Genomic DNA, 23,191 nt, shown 5'->3' with positions numbered 1-23,191 from the left:
TCAGAATGGACCATCCTGGATATATTCTATAATGGTTTATCTGAGCTATCAAAGATGTCACTGGACACTTCTGCAGGTGGATCCATTCACCCAAAGAAAATGCCTGCAGAAGCTCAAGAACTCATTGACATGGTTGCTAATAACCAGTTCATGTACACTTCTGAAAGGAATCCTGTGAGTAATGGGACGCCTATGAAGAAGGGAGTTCTTGAAGTTGATACTCTGAATGCCATATTGGCCCAGAATAAAATATTGACTCAGCAAGTCAATATGATCTCTCAGAGTCTGCATGGAATGCAAGCTGCATCGAACAGTACTCAAGAGGCTTCTTATGAAGAAGAAGCTTATGATCCTGAGAATCCTGCAATAGCAGAGGTGAATTACTTAGGTGAACCTTATGGAAACACCTATAACTCATCATGGAGAAATCATCCAAATTTCTCATGGAAGGATCAAAAGCCTCAACAAGGCTTTAATAATGGTGGAAGAAACAGGTTTAGCAATAGCAAGCCTTTTCCATCATCCACTCAGCAACAGACAGAGAACTCTGAACAAAATGCTTCTAAATTAGCAAATCTAGTCTCTGATCTATCCAAGGCCACTGTAAGTTTCATGAATGAAACAAGATCTTCCATTAGAAATCTGGAAGCACAAGTGGGCTAGCTGAGTAAAAGGATCACTGAAATCCCTCCTAGTACTCTCCCAAGCAATACAGAAGAGAATCCAAAAGGAGAGTGCAAGGCCATTGACATAAGCACCATGGCCGAACCTGTGAGGAGAGGAGAGGACGTGAATCCCAAGGAGGAAGACCTCCTGGGACGTCCAGTGATCATTAAGGAGCTTCCCTCTGAGGAACCAAAGGACTCTGAGGCTCATCTAGAGACCATAGAGATTCCATTGAACCTCCTTATGCCCTTCATGAGCTCTGATGACTATTCCTCTTCTGAAGAGAATGAGGATGTTACTGAAGAGCAAACTGCCATGTTTCTTGGTGCAATCATGAAGCTGAATGCCAAATTATTTGGCATTAATACTTGGGAAGTTGAACTTCCCTTGTTTATCAATGAACTAAGTGATCTGGATCAACTGACATTGCCTCAGAAGAGACAGGATCCTGGAAAGTTCATAATACCCTGTACCATAGGCACCATGATCTTTAAGGCTCTGTGTGACCTTGGTTCAGGAATAAACCTCATGCCCCTCTCTGTAATAGAGAAACTGGGAATCTATGGGGTGCAAGCTGCTAGAATCTCATTAGAGATGGCAGACAACTCAAGAAAACAGGCTTATGGACAAGTAGAGGATGTGCTAGTAAAGGTTGAGGGCCTTTACATCCCTACTGATTTCATAGTCCTGGATACTGGAAAGGAAGAGGATGAATCCATCATCCTAGGAAGACCTTTCCTGGCCACAGCAAGAGCTGTGATTGATGTTGACAGAGGTGAAATAGTCCTTCAATAGAATGAGGACTCCCTTGTGTTTAAAACTCAAGGATCTCCCTCTGCAACCATGGAGAGGAAGCAGAAAAAGCTTCTCTCAAGGCAGAGTCAACCAGAGCCCCCACAGTCAAACTCTAAGTTTGGTGTTGGGAGGCCACAACCAAACTCTAAGTTTGGTGTTGAACTCCCATATCCAAACTCTAAGTTTGGTGTTGGAGAGTCTCAACAAAGCTCTGCACATCTGTGAGGCTCCATGAGAGCCCACTGTCAAGCTATTGACATTAAAGAAGCGCTTGTTGGGAGGCAACCCAATTTTTATTTATCTAACTATATTTTTCTTATTTATATGTCTTTGTAAGTTCATGATCATGTGGAGACACAAAATAAATATAAAAATTGAAAACGGAATCAAAAACAGCAGAAGAAAAATCACACCCTGGAGGAGCATCTGTCTGGCGTTCAGCGCCAGAACAGAGCATGGTGCTGGCGCTGAACGCCCAAAATGGGCAGCTTCTGGGCGCTGAACGCCAGAACAGGCATGGTTCTGGCGTTCAACGCCAGAAATGGCACACAAATGGGCGTTGAATGCCCAAAATGGCCACCAGCCTGGCGCTGAACGCCCAGAGTTGGGTACAAAGGCATTTTTACATGCCTAATGGGTGCAGGGATGTAAATCCTTGAACACCTCAGGATCTGTGGACCCCACAGGATCCCCACCTACCTCCACTCACTTCTTCTCACCACTCTCTTTCACACAACCCCCATTAACTCTCTTCCCCATCACCTCTTCACCACTCACACCCATCCACTCTTCCCCATAAACCTACCTCATAAACTCCACCTACCTTCAAAATTCAAAACCAATTTCCCACCCAAACCCACCCATATGGCCGAACCTTAACCCCCCCTCCCTTCCCTATATAAAGACCTCCATTCTTCATCAAATTCACACAACACACCCCTCTACACTCCTCTTGGCCGAAACCACATCTCCCTCTCCCTCTCCATATTTCTTCTTCTTCTTCTTCTATTCTTTTGTTTATTGCTCGAGGGCGAGCAATATTCTAAGTTTGGTATGGTAAAAGCATAGTTTTTTTTTGTTTTTCCATTACCATTGATGGCATCTAAGACCGGAGGATCCTCTAGAAGAGGGAAAGGGAAGATAAAAGCTTCCACATCCGAGTCATGGGAGATGGAAAGGTTCATCTCCAAAGCCCATCAAGACCACTTCTATGATGTTGTGGCCAAGAAGAAGGTGATCCCTGAGGTCCCTTTCAAACTCAAAAGAAATGAGTATCCGGAGATCCGACATGAAATTCAAAGAAGAGGTTGGGAAGTTCTAACAAATCCCATCCAACAAGTCGGCATCCTAATGGTTCAAGAGTTCTATGCCAATGCATGGATCACCAAGAACCATGATCAAAGTAAGAACCCGGATCCAAAGAACTATGTTACAATGGTTCGGGGGAAATACTTAGATTTTAGTCCGGAAAATGTGAGGTTGGCGTTCAACTTGCCAAACATAGAAGAGAACGCACGCCCCTACACAAGGAGAGTCAACTTTGATCAAAGGTTGGACCAAGTCCTTATGGACATATGTGTAGAAGGAGCTCAATGGAAGATTGACTCCAAAGGCAAGCCGGTTCAACTAAGAAGATTGGACCTCAAGCCTATAGCTAGAGGATGGTTGGAGTTCATTCAATGCTCAATCATTCCCACTAGCAACCGGTCTGATGTTACTATAGACCGGGCCATCATGATCCATAGCATCATGATTGGAGAAGAGGTGGAAGTTCATGAGATTATACCTCAAGAACTCTACAAGGTGGCTGACAAGTCCTCCACTATGGCAAGGTTAGCCTTTCCTCACCTCATCTGCGACCTATGCAATTCGGCTGGAATTGACATAGAGGGAGATATCCTCATTAAAGAGGACAAGCCCATCACTAAGAAAAAGATGGAGCAAGCAAGAGAGCCCATTCATGGAGCTCAAGAGGCGTATGAAGCTCATCACCATGAGATCCCGGAAATGCCTCAAATGCACTTTCCTCCACAAAACTATTGGGAGCAAATCAACACCTCCCTAGGAGAATTGAGTTCCAATATGGGACAACTAAGGGTGGAACATCAAGAGCACTCCATCATGCTCCATGAAATAAGAGATGATCAAAAAGCAAAGAGGGAGGAGCAACAAAGACAAGGAAGAGACATAGAAGAGCTCAAGGACATCATTGGTTCCTCAAGAAGGAAATGCCACCAGCACTAAGGTGGATTCATTCCTTGTTCTTATTTCTTCTATTTTTCATTTTCTATGCTATGTGCTTATTGATGAGCGGATAATTTATACGCTTTTTGGCATTGTTTTTAGTATGTTTTTAGTAGGATCTAGTTACTTTTAGGGACGTTTTCATTAGTTTTTATGTTAAATTTACATTTCTGGACTTTACTATGAGTTTGTGTGTTTTTCTGTGATTTCAGGTATTTTCTGACTGAAATTGAGGGACTTGAGCAAAAATCAGATTCAGAGGTTGAAGAAGGACTGCTGATGTTGTTGGATTCTGACCTCCCTGCACTCAAAGTGGCTTTTCTGGAGCTACAGAACTCGAAATGGCGCGCTTCGAATTGCGTTGGAAAGTAGACATCCAGGGCTTTCCAGCAATATATAATAGTCCATACTTTGGCCAATAATAGACGACGCAAACTGGCGTTCAACGCCAGCTCTCTGCCCAATTCTGGCGTCGAGCGCCAGAAAAGGATCCAAAACCAGAGTTGAACGCCCAAACTGGCACAAATGCTGGCGTTCAACTCCACAAATGGCCTCTACACGTGCAACACTCAAGCTCAGCCCAAGCACACACCAAGTGGGCCCTGGAAGTGGATTTCTGCATCAATTACTTATTTCTGTAAACCCTAGTGACTAGTTTATTATAAATAGGACCTTTTACTATTGTATTAGACATCCTGGATTGTATTTTGATCCTGTGATCACGTTTTAGGGGGTTGGCCATCTCAGCCATGCCTGGACCTTCCACTTATGTATTTTTAATGGTAGAGTTTCTGCACTCCATAGATTAATGTGTGGAGCTCTGCTATTCCTCAAAGATTAATGCAAAGTACTACTGTTTTCTATTCAATTCATCTTATTTCGCTTCTAAGATATTCATTCGCACTTCAACCTGAATGTGATGAACATGACAATCATCATCATTCCCTATGAACGCGTGCCTGACAACCACTTCCGTTCTACATTAGATTGAATGAGTATCTCTTAGATCTCTTAATCGGAATCTTTGTGGTGTAAGCTAGAGTGATGGCGGCATTCAAGAGAATCCGGAAGGTCTAAACCTTGTCTGTGGTATTCCGAGTAGGATTCAATGATTGAATGACTGTGACGAGCTTCAAACTCGCGATTGCCGGTCGTAGTGACAGACGCAAAAGATAGTAAATCCTATTCCAGCAGGATCGAGAACCGACAGATGAATAGCCGTGCCGTGACAGGGTGCGTTGACCATTTTCACTGAGAGGATAAGATGAAGCCATTGACAAGGGTGATGCTTCCAGACGATTAGCCGTGCCGTGACAGGGCATTTGGATCATTTTCCCGAGAGAAGACCGAAAGTAGCCATTGACAATGGTGACGTATCACATAAAGCTAGCCATGGAAAGGAGTAAGACTGATTGGATGAAGATAGCAGGAAAGCAGAGGTTCAGAGGAACGAAAGCATCTCTATTCGCTTATCTGAAATTCTCACCAATGATTTACATAAGTATTTCTATCCCTATTTTATAAATTATTTTCGAAAACTCCATTACTATTTTATATCCGCCTGACTGAGATTTACAAGGTGACCATAGCTTGCTTCATACCAACAATCTCCGTGGGATTCGACCCTTACTCACGTAAGGTATTACTTGGACGACCCAGTGCACTTGCTGGTTAGTTGTGCGAAGTTGTGAACTATGGTATTGGCGTCATGTTTTTGGCTCCATTACCAGAGAAAGAAAGAGCGATGAATTTTACATAATTAAAGTGTAATCACAATTTCTGCGCACCAAGTTTTTGGCGCCGTTGCCGGGGATTGTTCGAGTTTGGACAACTGACGGTTCATCTTATTGCTCAGATTAGGTAATTTTCTTTTTGTTTTCTATTCAAAAATTTTTCAAAAATCTTTCAAAAATTTTTTCTTTTATTTTCGAAAAAAAAATAAATAATAAATATAATAATAAAAATAATGTTTTCAAAAAATAAATTATTCTATGGCTTCAAAATTTTTAAGAATGAATTCTAGTGTTTCATGAAACATGTTGAATCCTATCTGGCTGTAAAGCCATACCTAAACTGCTTTGGGATTGGTATTCAACTAATCACTCCAGTCCATGTAATTATATACTAAAGCTTGGCTGGCTATTAAGCCATGCCTGACCCTTTGATTGGAGCTTTAGAGCACAAGATTCCTGGAATTCATATTAAAAATTTTGGAATCCTTAATTTTCTTTTCCAAAATAGTTTTTCGAAAAATATAAAATAAAAATCCAAAAAAAATTTAGAAAATCATAAAAATAAAAAATATTTCATGTTTCTTGTTTGAGTCTTGAGTCATGTTATAAGTTTGGTGTCAATTGCATGTGCATCTTGCATTTTTCGAAAATTTCATGCATTCATAGTGTTCCAAGTTGTTCTTGGTAAGTCTTCTTGTTTGATCTTGATGATTTTTTTTGTTTTGTGTTGTTTGGTGTTTTTCATATGCATTCTTGAATTCCTAGTGTCTAAGCATTAAAGAATTCTAAGTTTGGTGTCCTGCATGTTTTCTTTGCATTATAAATTTTTCAAAAATATGTTCTTGATGTTCATCATGATATTTCACGGTGTTCTTGGTGTTCATCTTGACATTCAAAGCATTCTTGCATGCATCACATGTTTTGATCTAAAAATTTCAAGCATTGTATCATTTTAGTGTTTTTCTCTCTCATCATAAAAATTCAAAAATCAAAAAAATATCTTTCCCTCTTTTCTCTCATAAATTCGAAAATTAGATTTGACTTTTTCAAAAATTTTTAAAATCTAGTTGTTTTCATGAGTCAAATCAAATTTTCAATTTGAAAATCTTATCTTTTTCAAAATCTTTTTCAAAAATCAAATCTTTTTCAAATTTCTTAGTTATTTTCGAAAATTCCAAAAATATTTTTCAAAAATCTTTTTCTTATTTTTATATCAAATTTTCGAAAATAACAATAACAATTAATGTTTTGATTCAAAAATTTTAAGTTTGTTACTTGCTTGTTAAGAAAGATTCAAACTTTAAGTTCTAGAATCATATCTTGTGATTTCTTATGAATCTAGTCATTAATTGTGATATTAAAAATCAAATCTTTTTTTCAAAAAACTAATTTCTATCATATCTTTTCAAAAATATCTTCTCATCTTATCTTTTTCAAAAAGCTAATTTCAAAATATCTTTTCTAACCTCCTAACTTCTTATCTTTTCAAAATTTGTTTCAACTAACTAACTAACTTTTTGTTTGTTTCTTAACTTTTTCAAAACTACCTAACTAACTCTCTCTCTAATTTTCGAAAATATCTTCCCTCTTTTTCAAAAATTTCTTTTTAATTAACTAATTATTCTTATTTTTATTTTTGATTTTAAAAATTTTTGAAAAATACTAACATTTTTCAAAAACCATTTTCAAAAATCACTAACTCTTTTTCAAAAATTGTTTTCGAAAATTCACTTCCCCCTCTCATCTTCTTCTATTTGTTTATTGATATACTAACATCTTTCCTTTAACTCACCAAAAATCTGAACCCCCTCTCTCTCTGAGTTCAGATTTTCTTTTCTTCTTTTCTTCTACTCACATAAGGGAACCTCTGTGCTTGGGCAAAAAGGATCCCTATTATTATTATTTTTCTGTGCCTTCTTCTTTGTCATATGAGCAGGAGCAAGGACAAGAACGTTCTTGTTGAAGCAGATCCAGAACCTGAAAGGACTCTGAAGAGAAAATTAAGAGAAGCTAAAATACAACAATCCATAGATAACCTGTCAGAAATTTTCAAACAGGAAGAGGAGATGGCAGCCGAAAATAATAATAATGGAAGGAGAATGCTTGGTGACTTTACTACACCTAATTCCAATTTACATGGAAGAAGCATCTCCATTCCTGCCATTGGAGCAAACAACTTTGAGCTGAAACCTCAATTAGTTTCTCTGATGCAGCAGAACTGCAAATTTCATGGACTTCCATCTGAAGATCCTTTTCAGTTCTTAACTGAATTCTTGCAGATATGTGATACTGTTAAGACTAATGGAGTAGATCCTGAAGTCTACAGGCTCATGCTTTTCCCTTTTGCTGTAAGAGACAGAGCTAGAATATGGTTGGATTCTCAACCTAAAGACAGCCTGAACTCTTGGGATAAGCTGGTCAAGGCTTTCTTAGCCAAGTTCTTTCCTCCTCAAAAGCTGAGTAAGCTTAGAGTGGATGTTCAAACCTTCAGACAGAAGGAAGGTGAATCCCTCTATGAAGCTTGGGAGAGATACAAAGGACTGACCAAAAAGTGTCCTTCTGACATGCTTTCAGAATGGACCATCCTGGATATATTCTATGATGGTCTGTCTGAGTTATCTAAGATGTCGTTAGACACCTCTGCAGGTGGATCCATTCACCTAAAGAAAACGCCTGCAGAAGCTCAAGAACTCATTGACATGGTTGCAAATAACCAGTTCATGTACACTTCTGAAAGGAATCCTATGAATAATGGGACGCCTATGAAGAAGGGAGTTCTTGAGGTTGATACTCTGAATGCCATATTGGCTCAGAATAAAATATTGACTCAGCAAGTCAATATGATTTCTCAGAGTCTGAATGGAATGCAAGCTGCATCCAACAGTACTCAAGAGGCTTCTTATGAAGAAGAAGCTTATGATCCTGAGAACCCTGCAATAGCAGAGGTGAATTACTTAGGTGAACCTTATGGAAACACCTATAACTCATCATGGAGAAATCATCCAAATTTCTCATGGAAGGATCAAAAGCCTCAACAAGGCTTTAATAATGGTGGAAGAAACAGGTTTAATAATAATAAACCTTTTCCATCATCCACTCAGCAACAGACAGAGAACTCTGAACAAAATGCTTCTAATTTAGCAAATATAGTCTCTGATCTATCCAAGGCCACTGTAAGTTTCATGAATGAAACAAGGTCTTCCATTTAAAAATTTGGAAGCACAAGTGGGCCAGCTGAGTAAAAGGATCACTGAAATCCCTACTAGTACTCTCCCAAGCAATACAGAAGAGAATCCAAAAGGAGAGTGCAAGGCCATTGCCATAAGCACAATGGCCGAACGCAAAGAGGGAGAGGAGGACGTGAATCCCAGTGAGGAAGACCTCCTGGGACGTCCAGTGATCAATAAGGAGCTTCCCTCTGAGGAACAAAAGGACTTTGAGGCTCATCTAGAGACCATAGAGATTCCATTGAACCTCTTTATGCCATTCATGAGCTCTGATGAGTATTCCTCTTCTGAAGAGAATGAGGATGTCCCTGAAGAGCAAACTGCCAAGTTCCTTGGTGCAATCATGAAGCTAAATGCCAAATTATTTGGTATTGAAACTTGGGAAGATGAACCTCCCTTGTTCACCAATGAACTAAGTGATCTGGATCAACTGACATTGCCTCAGAAGAGACAGGATCCTGGAAAGTTCATAATACCTTGTACCATAGGCACCATGATCTTTAATAGAGAAACTGGGAATCTATGGGGTGCAAGCTGCTAAAATCTCATTAGAGATGGCAGACAATTCAAGAAAACAGGCTTATGGACAAGTAGAGGACGTGTTAGTAAAGGTTGAAGGCCTTTACATCCCTGCTGATTTCATAGTCCTGGATACTGGAAAGGAAGAGGATGAATCCATCATCCTAGGAAGACCTTTCCTAGCCACAGCAAGAGCTGTGATTGATGTGGACAGAGGAGAATTAATCCTTCAATTGAATGAGGACAACCTTGTGTTTACAACTCAAGGATCTCTCTCTGCATCCATGGAGAGGAAGCATAAAAAGCTTCTCTCAAAGCAGAGTCAAACAAAGCCCCCACAGTCAAACTCTAAGTTTGGTGTTGGGAGGCCACAACCAAACTCTAAGTTTGGTGTTGAACTCCCATATCCAAACTCTAAGTTTGGTGTTGGAGAGTCTCAACAATGCTCTGCACATCTGTGAGGCTCCATGAGAGCCCACTGTCAAGCTATTGACATTAAAGAAGCGCTTGTTGGGAGGCAACCCAATTTTTATTTATCTAACTATATTTTTCTTAGTTATATGTTTTTATAGGCTCATGATCATGTGGAGTCACAAAATAAATATAAAAATTGGAAACGGAGTCAAAAACAGCAGAAGAAAAATCACACCCAGGAGGAAGCACCTGCCTGGCGTTCAACGCCAGAACAGAGCATGGTTCTGGCGCTTAACGCCCAAAATGGGCAGCATCCTGGCGCTGAACGCCCAGAACAAGCATGGTTCTGGCGTTCAGCGCCAGAAATGGCAACAAATGGGCGTTGAACGCCCAAAATGGGCACCAACCTGGCGTTGAACGCCCAGAGTTGTGTGCAAAGGCATTTTACATGCCTAATTGGTGCAGGGATGCAAATCCTTGACACCTCAGGATTTGTGGACACCACAGGATCATCTCAGGATCTGTGAATCTCACAGGATTCCCACCCACCTCACCCTCTCTCTCTCCATTCATGATCATCCCTTCTGTTGTCCATTCACCACTCACATCCATACACACATCCCTCCATCTCCTCCATATCTTCTTCTTCTTCTATTCTTTCTTCTTTTGCTCAAGGGCGAGCAACATTCTAAGTTTGGTGTGGTAAAGCATAGCTTTTTTGTTTTTTCCATAACCATTGATGGCACCTAAGGCCATAGAAACCTCTAGAAAGAGGAAAGGGAAGACAAAAGCTTCCATCAAGGGTCTATAGCTCAGTGGTAGAACATTTGACTACAAATCAAGAGATCCCTGAGATACCTCAGGGGATACATTTTCTTCCAAACAATTATTGGAAGCAACTAAGGGTGGAACATCAAGAGCACTCCATCATCCTTCATGAAATAAGAGAAGATCAAAAAGCAATGAGGGAGGACCAACAAAGACAAGGAAGAGACATAGAAGAGCTCAAGGACGTCATTGGTCCCTCAAGAAGGAAACGCCACCATCACTAAGGTGGATTCATTCCTTGCTCTTATTTCTTCTGTTTTTCGTTTTCTATGATAAGTGCTTATCCATGTTTGTGTCTTCATTACATGATCATTAGTAGTTAGTAACTATGCCTTAAAGTTATGAATGTCCTATGAATCCATCACCTCTCTTAAATGAAAAATGTTTTAATTCAAAAGAACAAGAAGTACATGAGGTTTGAATTTATCCTTGAACTTAGTTTAATTATATTGATGTGGAGACAATGCTTATTGTTTTCTGAATGTATGCTTGAACAGTGCATATGTCTTTTGAAATTGTTGTTTAAGAATGTTAAATATGTTGGCTCTTGAAAGAATGATGACAAGGAGACATGTTATTTGATAATCTAAAAAATCATAAAAATGATTCTTGAAGTAAGAAAAAGCAGCAAAGAACAAAGCTTGCAGAAAAAAAAAATAAAAAAGAAAAAAAAATAGGCAAAAAAAAATAGAAAGAAAAAGCAAGCAGAAAAAGCCAAAAGCTCTTAAAACCAAGAGGCAAGAGCAAAAAGCCAGTAACCCTTAAAACCAAAAGGCAAGGGCAATAAAAAGGATCCCAAGGCTTTGACCATCAGTGGATAGGAGGGCCTAAAGGAATAAAATGCTGGCCTAAGCGGCTAAACCAAGCTGTCCCTAACCATGTGCTTGTGGCGTGTAGGTGTCAAGTGAAAACTTGAGACTGAGCGGTTAAAGTCAAGGTCCAAAGCAAAAAAAAAAGAGTGTGCTTAAGAACCCTGGACACCTCTAATTGGGGACTATAGCAAAGCTGAGTCACAATCTAAAAAAGGTTCACCCAATTATGTGTCTGTGGCATTTATGTATCCGGTGGTAATACTAGAAAACAAAGTGCTTAGGGCCACGGCCAAGACTCATAAAATAGCTGTGTTCAAGAATCATCATACTGAACTAGGAGAATCAATAACACTATCTGAACTCTGAGTTCCTATAGATGCCAATCATTCTGAACCTCAATGAATAAAGTGAGATGCCAAAACTATTCAAGAGGCAAAAAGCTATAAGTCCCGCTCATATGATTGAAGCTATGTTTCATTGATAGTTTGGAATTTATAGTATATTCTCTTCTTTTTATCCTATTTTGATTTTCATTTTCTTGGGGACAAGCAACAATTTAAGTTTGGTGTTGTGATGAGCGGATAATTTATACGCTTTTTGGCATTGTTTTTAGTATGTTTTTAGTAGGATCTAGTTACTTTTAGGGACGTTTTCATTAGTTTTTATGTTAAATTCACATTTCTGGACTTTACTATGAGTTTGTGTGTTTTTCTGTGATTTCAGGTATTTTCTGACTGAAATTGAGGTACTTGAGCAAAAATCATATTCAGAGGTTGAAGAAGGACTGCTGATGCTGTTGGATTCTGACCTCCCTGCACTCAAAGTGGCTTTTCTGGAGCTAAAGAACTCGAAATGGCGCGCTTCGAATTGCGTTGGAAAGTATACATCCAGAGCTTTCCAGAAATATATAATAGTCCATACTTTGGCCAATAATAGACGACGCAAACTGGCGTTCAACGCCAGCTCTCTGCCCAATTCTGGCGTCCAGCGCCAGAAAAGGATCCAAAACCAGAGTTGAACGCCCAAACTGGCACAAATGCTGGCGTTCAACTCCACAAATGGCCTCTACACGTGCAACACTCAAGCTCAGCCCAAGCACACACCAAGTGGGCCTCGGAAGTGGATTTATGCATCAATTACTTATTTCTGTAAACCCTAGTGACTAGTTTATTATAAATAGGACCTTTTACTATTGTATTAGACATCCTGGATTGTATTTTGATCCTGTGATCACGTTTTAGGGGGATGGCCATCTCGGCCATGCCTGGACCTTCCACTTATGTATTTTCAACGGTAGAGTTTCTGCACTCCATAGATTAAGGTGTGAAGCTCTGCTGTTCCTCAAAGATTAATGCAAAGTACTACTATTTTCTATTCAATTCATCTTATTTCGCTTCTAAGATATTCATTCGCACTTCAACCTGAATTTGATGAACGTGACAATCATCATCATTCCCTATGAATGCGTGCCTGACAACCACTTCTGTTCTACATTAGATTGAATGAGTATCTCTTAGATCTCTTAATCGGAATCTTCGTGGTGTAAGCTAGAATGATGGCGGCATTCAAGAGAATCCGGAAGGTCTAAACCTTGTCTGTGGTATTCCGAGTAGGATTCAATGATTGAATGATTGTGACGAGCTTCAAACTCGCGATTGCCGGGCGTAGTGACAGACACAAAAGGATAGTAAATCCTATTCCAGCAGGATCGAGAACCGACAGTTGAATAGCCGTGCTGTGACAGGGTGCGTTGACCATTTTCACTGAGAGGATAAGATGAAGCCATTGACAAGGGTGATGCCTCCAGACGATTACCCGTGCCGTGACAGGGCATTTGGATCATTTTCCCGAGAGAAGACCGAAAGTAGCCATTGACAATGGTGACGTATCACATAAAGCCAGCCATGGAAACGAGTAAGACTGATTGGATGAAGATAGCAGGAAAGCAGAGGTTCAGAGGAACGAAAGCATCTCTATTCGCTTATCTGAAATTCTCACCAATGATTTACATAAGTATTTCTATCCCTATTTTATAAATTATTTTCGAAAACTCCATTACTATTTTATATCCGCCTGACTGAGATTTACAAGGTGACCATAGCTTGCTTCATTCCAACAATCTCCGTGGGATTCGACCCTTACTCACGTAAGGTATTACTTGGACGACCTAGTGCACTTGTTGGTTAGTTGTGCGAAGTTGTGAACCATGGTATTGGCATCATGTTTTTGGCTCCATTACCAGAGAAAGAAAGAGCGATGAATTTTACATAATTAAAGTGTAATCATAATTTCTGCGCACCAAGTTTTTAGTCTAAAGCTCCAATTTGAGGGTCAGACATGGCTTAATAGCCAGTCAAACTTTAGAATGGATTTACATCCATTGAGGTGATTAGTTGAAGACCAATCCCAAGGGAGTTTGGGTATGGCTTTACAGCCAGTTAGGATTCAACATGTTACCATGAAACTCTAGAATTCATTCGTGAAAGTTTTGAAGCCATAGAATAATTTATTTTTGAAAACATTATTTTTATTAAATTTTTTTTTTCGAAAATAGGTGAGAAAATTTTGAAAAAATTTTTGAAAAATTTTTTGAAAAGAAAACGAAAAGAAAGTTACCCAATCTGAGCAACAAGATGAACCGTCAGTTGTCCAAACTCGAACAATCCCCGGCAACGGCGCCAAAAACATGGTGCACGAAATTGTGATGTCCAGGCTCAAACAATCCCTGGCAACGTGAGCAACTTGGTACGCACAATCGTGATTACGCTTTGATTATGTAGAATTCATGGCTCTTTCTTTCCCTGGCAATGGCGCCAAGAACATGGTGCCAATACCATGGTTCACAACTTCGATACAACTAACCAGCAAGTGCACTGGGTCGTCCAAGTAATACCTTACGTGAGTAAGGGTCGAATCCCACGGAGATTGTTGGTATGAAGCAAGCTATGGTCACCTTGTAAATCTCAGTCAGGCAGATATAAAGTGATAATGGTGTTTTCGAATAATAAATAAAAGAAGGGATAGAAATACTTATGTAATTCATTGGTAGGAATTTCAGATAAGCGAATGGAGATGCTTTCGTTCCTCTGAACCTCTGCTTTCCTGCTATCTTCATCCAGTCAGTCTTACTCCTTTCCATGGCTGGCTTTATGTGATACATCACCACTGTCAATGGCTACTTTCGGTCATCTCTCGGGAAAATGATCCAATGCCCTGTCACGGCACGGCTAATCGTCTAGAGGCATCACCCTTGTCAATGGCTTCATCTTATCCTCTCAGTGAATAATATGCTCACGCACCCTGTCACGGCACGGCTATTCATCTGTCGGTTCTCGATCATGCTGGAATAGGATTTACTATCCTTTTGCGTCTGTCACTAACGCCCTGCAATCGCAAGTTAGGAGCTCGTCACAGTTATTCAATCATTGAATCCTACTCGGAATACCACAGACAAGGTTTAGACCTTCCGGATTCTCTTGAATGCCGCCATCATTCTAGCTTACGCCACGAAGATTCTGGTTGGGAGATCTAAGAGATATTCATTCTAGCTTATTTCATGTAGAACGGAAGTGTTTGTCAGGCACGCGTTCATAAGGGAGAATGGTGATGAGCGTCACACATAATCATCACCTTCATCACGTTCTTGGGTGCGAATGGATATCTTAGAAGTGAAATAAGATGAATTGAATAGAAAACAGTAGTACTTTGCATTAATCCTTGAGGGACAGCAGAGCTCCACACCTTAATCTATGGAGTGTAGAAACTCTACCGTTAAAAATACATAAGTGAAAGGTCCAGGCATGGCCGAGATGGCCAGCCCCCTAAAACGTGATCAAAGGATCATAAGGTAATCCAAAGATGCCTAATACAATAGTAAAAGGTCCTATTTATAATAAACTAGTCACTAGGGTTTACAAAAATAAGTAATTGATGCATAAATCCACTTCCGGGGCCCGCTTGGTGTGTGCTTGGGCTGAGCTTGAGTGTTGCGCGTGTAGAGGCCATTTGTGGAGTTGAACGCCAGTATTTGTGCCAGTTTGGGCATTCAACTCTGGTTTTGGATCCTTTTCTGGCGCTGGACGCCAGAATTGGGCAGAGAGCTGGCGTTGAACACCAGTTTGCATCGTCTATTCTTGGCCAAAATATGGACTATTATATATTGCTGGAAAGCCCTGGATGTCTACTTTCCAAATCAATTGGAAGCGCGCTATTTTGAGTTCTGTAGCTCCAGAATATCCATTTTGAGTGCAGGGAGGTCAGAATCCAACAGCATCAGCAGTCCTTCTTCAACCTCTGAATCTAATTTCTGCTCAAGTCCCTCAATTTCAGCCAGAAAATACCTGAAATCACAGTAAAACACAAAAACTCATAGTAAAGTCCAAAAATGTGAATTTAACATAAAAACTAATGAAAACATCCCTAAAAGTAACTAGATCCTACTAAAAACATACTAAAAACAATGCCCAAAAGCGTATAAATTATCCGCTCATCACAACAACAAACTTAAATTGTTGCTTGTCCCCAAGCAACTGAAAATCAAATAGGATAAATAGAAGAGAATATACTATAAATTCCAAACTATCAATGAAACATAGCTTCAATCATATGAGCGGGACTTATAGCTTTTTGCCTCTTGAATAGTTTTGGCATCTCACTTTATCCATTGAGGTTCAGAATGATTGGCATCAATAGGAACTCAGAGTTCAGATAGTGTTATTGACTCTCCTAGTTCAGTATGATGATTCTTGAACACAGCTGTTTTATGAGTCTTGGCCGTGGCCCTAAGCACTTTGTTTTCCAGTATTACCACCGGATACATAAATGCCACAGACACATAATTGGGTGAACCTTTTCAGATTGTGACTCAGCTTTGCTAAAGTCCCCAATTAGAGGTGTCCAGGGTTCTTAAGCACACTCTTTTTTTTGCTTTGGACCTTGACTTTAACCGCTCAGTCTCAAATTTTCACTTGACACCTACACGCCACAAGCACATGGTTAGGGACAGCTTGGTTTAGCCGCTTAGGCCAGAATTTTATCCTTGTAGGCCCTCCTATCCACTGATGCTCAAAGCCTTGGGATCCTTTTTATTTGCCCTTGCCTTTTGGTTTTAAGGGTTATTGGCTTTTTGCTCTTGCCTCTTGGTTTTAAGAGCTTTTGGCTTTTTCTGCTTGCTTTTTTCTTTTTCTTTCTATTTTTTTTGCTATTTTTTTTTTCTGCAAGCTTTGTTCTTTGCTGCTTTTTCTTGCTTCAAGAATCATTTTTATGATTTTTCAGATTATCAAATAACATGTCTCCTAGTCATCATTCTTTCAAGAGCCAACATATTTAACATTCTTAAACAACAACTTCAAAAGACATATGCACTGTTCAAGCATACATTCAGAAAACAAGAAGCATTGTCACCACATCAATATAATTAAACTAAGTTCAAGGATAAATTCGAAACTCATGTACTTCTTGTTCTTTTGAATTAAAACATTTTTCATTTAAGAGAGGTGATGGATTCATAGGACATTCATAACTTTAAGACAAAGTTACTAACTACTAATGATCATGTAATGAAGACACAAACATAGATAAGCACATAACATAGAAAACGAAAAACAGAAGAAATAAGAACAAGGAATGAATCCACCTTAGTGATGGTGGCATTTCCTTCTTGAGGAACCAATGATGTCCTTGAGCTCTTCTATGTCTCTTCCTTGTCATTGTTGCTCCTCCCTCATTGCTTTTTGATCTTCTCTTATTTCATGGAGCATGATGGAGTGCTCTTGATGTTCCGTTTTCAATTTTTATATTTATTTTGTGACTCCACATGATCATGAACCTATAAAGACATATAACTAAGGAAAATATAGTTAGATAAATAAAAATTGGGTTGCCTCCCAACAAGCGCTTCTTTAATGTCAATAGCTTGACAGTGGGCTCTCATGGAGCCTCACAGATGTGCAGAGCTTTGTTGAGACTCTCCAACACCAAACTTAGAGTTTGGATATGGGAGTTCAACACCCAGCTTAGAGTTTGGTTGTGGCCTCCCAACACCAAACTTAGAGTTTGACTGTGGGGGCTCTGGTTGACTCTGCTTTGAGAGAAGCTTTTTCTGCTTCCTCTCCATGGTTGCAGAGGGAGATCCTTGAGTTTTAAACACAAGGGAGTCCTCATTCCATTGAAGGACTATTTCACCTCTGTCAACATCAATCACAGCTCATGCTGTGGCCAGGAAAGGTCTTCCTATGATGATGGATTCATCCTCTTCCTTTCCAGTATCCAGGACTATGAAATCAGCAGGAATGTAAAGGCCTTCAACCTTCACTAACACGTCCTCTACTTGTCAATAAGCCTGTTTTCTTGAACTGTCTGCCATCTCTAATGAGATTTTAGCAGCTTGCACCCCATAGATTCCCAGTTTAATTATGTAAAATTCATTGCTCTTTCTTTCCCTGGAAATGGCGCCAAAAACATGATGCCAAGACCATGGTTCACAACTCCATGTAACTAACCAGCAAGTGCACTGGGTCGTCCAAGTAATACCTTACGTGAGTAAAGGTCGAATCCCACGGAGATTGTTGGTATGAAGCAAGCTATGGTCACCTTGCAAATCTCAGTTAGGCAGATATAAATTGATAATGGTGGTTTCGAATAATAATTAATAGAATAGCGATAGAAATAATTATGTAATTCATTGGTGAGAATTTCAGATAAGCGAATGGAGATGCTTTCATTCCTCTGAACCTCTGCTTTCCTGCTATCTTCATCCAGTCAGTCTTACTCCTTTCCATGGCTGGCTTTATGTGATACATCACCACTGTCAATGGCTACTTTCGGTCATCTCTCGGGAAAATAATCCAATGCCCTGTCATGGCACGGCTAATCGTCTGGAGGCATCACCCTTGTCAATGGCTTCATCTTATCCTCTCAGTGAAAATGGTCAACGCACCCTGTCACGGCACGGCTATTCATCTGTCGGTTCTCGATCATGCTGGAATAGGATTTACTATCCTTTTGCGTCTGTCACTACACCCAGCAATCGCGAGTTTGGAGCTCGTCACAGTCATTCAATCATTGAATCCTACTCGGAATACCACAGACAAGGTTTAGACCTTCCGGATTCTCTTGAATGCCGCCATCATTCTAGCTTACACCACGAAGATTCCGATTAAGAGATCTAAGAGATACTCATTCAGTCTAAAGTAGAACGGAAGTGGTTGTCAGGCACGCGTTCATAGGGAATGATGATGATTGTCACGTTCATCACATTTAGATTGAAGTACGAATGAATATCTTAGAAGTGAAACAAGATGAATTGAATAGAAAACAGTAGTACTTTGAATTAATCCTTGAGAAATAGCAGAGCTCCACACCTTAATCTATGGAGTGTAGAAACTCTACCGTTAGAATTACATAAGTGAAAGGTCCAGGCATGGCCGAGATGGCCAGTCCCCAAAACGTGATCAATAGATAAAAAGATAATCCAAAGATGGTCAAAAAGACGCCTAATACAATAGTAAAAGGTCCTATTTATAATAAACTAGCTATTAGAGTTTACATGAGTAAGTAATTGATGCATAAATCCACTTCCGGGGCCCACTTGGTGTGTGCTTGGGCTGGGCTTTGAGTGTTACACGTGTAGAGGTCCTCCTTGGAGTTGAACGCCAGCATTTGTGCCAGTTTGGGCGTTCAACTCTGGTTTTGGCTCCTTTTCTGGCGCTGGACGCCAGATTTGGGTAGAAAGCTGGCGTTGAACGCCAGTTTACGGCATCTATTCTTGGCCAAAGTATGGACTATTATATATTTCTGGAAAGTCCTGGATGTCTACTTTCCAACGCAATTAGGAGCGCGCCATTTCGAGTTCTGTAGCTCAAGAAAATCCACTTTGAGTGCAGGGAGGTCAGAATCCAACAGCATCAGCAGTCCTTCTTCAACCTCTGAATCTGATTTTTGCTCAAGTCCCTCAATTTCAGCCAGAAAATACCTGAAATCACAGAAAAACACATAAACTCATCGTAAAGTCCAGAAATGTGAATTGAACATAAAAACTAATGAAAACATCCCTAAAAGTAACTAGATCCTACTAAAAACATACTAAAAACAATGTCAAAAAGCATATAAATTATCCGCTCATCACAACACCAAACTTAAATTGTTGCTTGTCCCCAAGCAACTGAAAATCAAATAGGATAAAAAGAAGAGAATATATTATAAATTCCAAACTATCAATGAAACATAGCTCCAATCATATGAGCGGGACTTATAGCTTTTTGCCTCTTGAATAGTTTTGGCATCTCACTTTATCCATTGAGGTTCAGAATGATTGGCATCTATAGGAACTCAGAGTTCAGATAGTGTTATTGATTCTCCTAGTTCAGTATGATGATTCTTGAACACAGCTATTTATGAGTCTTGGCCGTGGCCCTAAGCACTTTGTTTTCCAGTATTACCACCGGATACATAAATGCCACAGACACATAACTGGGTGAACCTTTTCAGATTGTGACTCAGCTTTGCTAAAGTCCCCAATTAGAGGTGTCCAAGGTTCTTAAGCACACTCTTTTTTCGCTTTGGACCTTGACTTTAACCGCTCAGTCTCAAGTTTTCACTTGACACCTACACGCCACAAGCACATGGTTAGGGACAGCTTGGTTTAGCCGCTTAGACCAGGATTTTATTCCTTTAGGCCCTCCTATCCACTGATGCTCAAAGACTTGGGATCCTTTTTATTTGCCCTTGCCTTTTGGTTTTAAGGGTTATTGGCTTTTTCTACTTGCTTTTTCATTCTATTTTTCTAATTTTTTTTCGCCTATTTTTTTTTTCTGCAAGCTTTGTTCTTTGCTGCTTTTTCTTGCTTCAAGAATCATTTTTATGATTTTTCAGATTATCAAATAACATGTCTCCTAGTCATCATTCTTTCAAGAGCCAACATATTTAACATTCTTAAACAACAACTTCAAAAGACATATGCACTGTTCAAGCATTCATTCAGAAAACAAGAAGCATTGTCACCACATTAATATAATTAAACTAAGTTCAAGGATAAATTCGAAACTCATGTACTTCTTGTTCTTTTGATTTAAAACATTTTTCATTTAAGAGAGGTGATGGATTCATAGGACATTCATAACTTTAAGACATAGTTACTACTACTAATGATCATGTAATGAAGACACAAACATAGATAAGCACACAACATAGAAAACGAAAAACAGAAGAAGTAAGAACAAGGAATGAATCCACCTTAGTGATGGTGGCGTTTCCTTCTTGAGGAACCAATGATGTCCTTGAGCTCTTCTATGTCTCTTCCTTGTCTTTTTTTCTCCTCCTTCATTGCTTTTAGATATTCTCTGATTTCATGAAGGATGATGGAGTGCTCTTGATGTTCCACCCTTAGTTGCTTCCAATAATTGTGTGGAAGAAAATGTATCCCCTGAGGTATCTCAGGGATCTCTTGATTTGCAGTCAAATGTTCTACCACTGTGCTATAGACCCTTGATGGAAGCTTTTGTCTTCCCTTTCCTCTTTCTAGAGGAATTTCTGGCCTTAAGTGCCATCAATGGTTATGGAAAAAGCAAAAAAGCTATGCTTTTACCACACCAAACTTAGAATATTGCTCGCCCTCGAGCAAAAGAAGAAAGAATAGAAGAAGAAGAAGATATGGAGGAGATGGATGGATGTGTGTATTCGGCCATATGGGTGGGATTGGGTGAGAGAGAGATGTTGAATTTTGAAGGTAGTGAGTGTATGGATGTGAGTGGTAAATGGAAAACAGAAGGGATGATCATGAATGGAAAGAGAGATGATGAGGTAGGTGGGGATCCTGTGGGATCCACAGATCCTGAGATGATCCTGCGGGGTCCACGGATCCTGAGGTGTCAAGGCATTTACATCCCTGCACCAATTTAGGCATGGAAAATGCCCTTGCACACAACTCTGGGCGTTCAGCGCCAGGTTGGTGGCCATTTTGGGCGTTCAACGCCCATTTGTGTGCCATTTCTGGCGTTGAACGCCAGAACCATGCCTGTTCTGGCATTCAGCGCCCAGAAGCTGCCCATTTTGGGCGTTCAGCGCCAGAACCATGCTCTGTTCTGGCGCTGAACGCCAGACAGATGCTCCTCCAGGGTGTGATTTTTTTCTTCTGCTGTTTTTGATTCCGTTTTCAATTTTTATATTTATTTTGTGACTCCACATGATCATGAACCTACAAAGACATATAACTAAGGAAAATATAGTTAGATAAATAAAAATTGGGTTGCCTCCCAACAAGCGCTTCTTTAATGTCAATAGCTTGACAGTGGGCTCTCATGGAGCCTCACAGATGTGCAGAGCTTTGTTGAGACTCTCCAACACCAAACTTAGAGTTTGGATATGGGAGTTCAACACCAAACTTAGAGTTTGGTTGTGGCCTCCCAAAACCAAACTTAGAGTTTGACTGTGGGGGCTCTAGTTGACTCTGTTTTGAGAGAAGCTTTTCATGCTTCCTCTCCATGGTTGCAAAGGGAGATCCTTGAGTTTTAAACACAAGGGAGTTCTCATTCCATTGAAGGACTATTTCACCTCTGTCAACATCAATCACAGCTCTTGCTGTGGCCAGGAAAGGTCTTCCTAGGATGATGGATTCATCCTCTTCCTTTCCAGTATCCAGGACTATGAAATCAGCAGGGATGTAAAGGCCTTCAACCTTTACTAACACGTCCTCTACTTGTCCATAAGCCTGTTTTCTTGAACTGTCTGCCATCTCTAATGAGATTTTAGCAGCTTGCACCCCATAGATTCCCAGTTTCTCTATTACAGAGAGGGGCATGAGGTTTATTCCTGAACCAAGGTCACACAGGGCCTTAAAGATCATGGTGCCTATGGTACAAGGTATTATGAACTTTCTAGGATCCTGTCTCTTCTGAGGCAATGTCAGTTGATCCAGATCACTTAGTTCATTGATGAACAAGGGAGGTTCAACTTCCCAAGCATCAATGCCAAATAATTTGGCATTCAGCTTCATGATTGCACCAAGAAACTTGGCAGTTTGCTCTTCAGTAACATCCTCATTCTCTTCAGAAGAGGAATACTCATCAGAGCTCATGAAGGGCATAAGGAGGTTCAATAGAATCTCTATGGTCTCTAGATGAGCCTCAGAGTCCTTTGGTTCCTCAGAGGGAAGCTCCTTATTGATCACTGGACATCCCAAGAGGTCTTCCTCCTTGGGATTCACGTCCTCTCCTCTCCTCACAGGTTCGGCCATGGTGCTTATGTCAATGGCCTTGCACTCTCCTTTTGGATTCTCTTCTGTATTGCTTGGGAGGGTACTTGGAGGGATTTCAGTGATCCTTTTACTCAGCTGGCCCACTTGTGCTTCCAAATTTCTAATGGAAGACCTGGTTTCATTCATGAAACTCACAGTGGCCTTAGATAGATTAGAGACTAGATTTGCTAAATTAGAAGCATTTTGTTCAGAGTTCTCTGTCTGTTGCTGAGTGGATGATGGAAAAGGTTTATTATTGTTAAACCTGTTTCTTCCACCATTATTAAAGCCTTGTTGAGGCTTTTGATCCTTCCATGAGAAATTTGGATGATTTCTCCATGATGAGTTATAGGTGTTTCCATAAGGCTCACCTAAGTAATTCACCTCTGCTGTTGCAGGGTTCTCAGGATCATAAGCTTCTTCTTCATAAGAAGCCTCTTGAGTACTGTTGGATGCAGCTTGCTGAGTCAATATTTTATTCTGAGCCAATATGGCATTCAGAGTATCAACTTCAAGAACTCCCTTCTTCATAGGCGTCCCATTACTCACAGGATTCCTTTCAGAGGTGTACATGAACTGGTTATTAGCAACCATGTCAATGAGTTCTTGAGCTTCTGCAGGCGTTTTCTTTAGGTGAATGGATCCACCTGCAGAAGTGTCCAGTGACATTTTTGATAGCTCAGATAAACCATCATAGAATATATTCAGGATGGTCCATTCTGA

General features: G+C 40.1%; 1 non-coding gene across 1 annotated transcript; it reads right to left on the bottom strand.

The window, feature by feature from the left end:
• Nucleotides 1-7,900: 7,900 nt before the first annotated feature.
• LOC112760190 (small nucleolar RNA R71) lies at nucleotides 7,901-8,008 on the bottom strand. The gene has a single exon (XR_003180642.1). It is a non-coding gene; the product is annotated as a small nucleolar RNA R71 (small nucleolar RNA).
• Between the last annotated feature and the right edge of the window lie 15,183 nt (nucleotides 8,009-23,191).

Source organism: Arachis hypogaea, chromosome 16 (assembly GCF_003086295.3).
Source record: "Arachis hypogaea cultivar Tifrunner chromosome 16, arahy.Tifrunner.gnm2.J5K5, whole genome shotgun sequence".
Classification (NCBI taxonomy): domain Eukaryota; kingdom Viridiplantae; phylum Streptophyta; class Magnoliopsida; order Fabales; family Fabaceae; genus Arachis; species Arachis hypogaea.
The sequence above is the reverse complement of the archived record's forward strand: the minus strand, read 5'-3'. Positions and strand labels throughout refer to the sequence as shown.